Below are 933 nucleotides of genomic sequence, written 5' to 3'. Positions count from 1 at the left end.
CAGTTCCTACTATCTCTGTCTCAGCCTATCCAGTCTATTTTCATATTTATATTTTTATATCATTTTCCAGTCCTATTAGAATGTATTAACATTTCTTTGCCTTCCTTTGGGAGGGCTGCCTAACCTGCTGATTGCATTCAGTATTTAATGGGTGAAGATTGCAAATTGCCTTTCGACCCCTCCTCCTTCCCATTTCCAATTTGCCAATGAGGCCCAACACCAGAAGCCATTCTGTTCTATTTGCTTCAGCCCCTCTGTAAGTGCAGATGGTGCCCCTTGATTTGCCAGTTGGCTTTTCAGGTCTTAGGCAGAGAGGAAGCCTTAATGCCCACTGTAGACAGTGGGGTATTGCAAGTTGGGCAGTGCCCAAAGAACAAAATTGGGTTTGAACAGTTTCTCGAGGTAGAAAGCTCAGACAGGAATGGAAGAAAATTAAAACACAGATTTTTTCGAGACACGGGAATAATGTTTCACAAAAGCTCGCTTCTGGAGAATGCAATCTCTTTATTCAGTTATTGGCAGGAACACGATGAGACGTTCCAACACTTAAAGTGCTTGCTTGAAATGCTTCTGTCAGTGAAGATCCATCTGCACAGCGTCAGGTTTTTAAGCCACTCTGGGGTTCAAAGGCTTGATGTAATGTGACTGCAGCTCTGATAGCTGGCAATCCATGCAACTGCTTTCCCCAACTGGACTCTCGCTCCGTCCAAAATCTCTCAGTCCCTTCTCAGTACCTGTGGGTGGCCGTGGATTTGTGCCAAGACTGTGGTGGTCCAGCTGCAGCGTCTGAGCGAAGAAGTGTTCGAGGAAGGTCTGATGGGGTTGAAATGGAAACGAGACATTCTGGGATTTCTCTCCTTGGAATCGAGAAAGTCAAGGAGCGATTTGATAGCAATTTTGAAAGTTCAGATGTGTTTGTATACAGAAAGTAAA

The sequence above is a fragment of the Rhincodon typus genome, chromosome 39 (assembly GCF_021869965.1).
Source record: "Rhincodon typus isolate 14 chromosome 39, sRhiTyp1.1, whole genome shotgun sequence".
NCBI lineage: Eukaryota > Metazoa > Chordata > Chondrichthyes > Orectolobiformes > Rhincodontidae > Rhincodon > Rhincodon typus.
Note: the sequence above shows the minus strand (reverse complement) of the source record.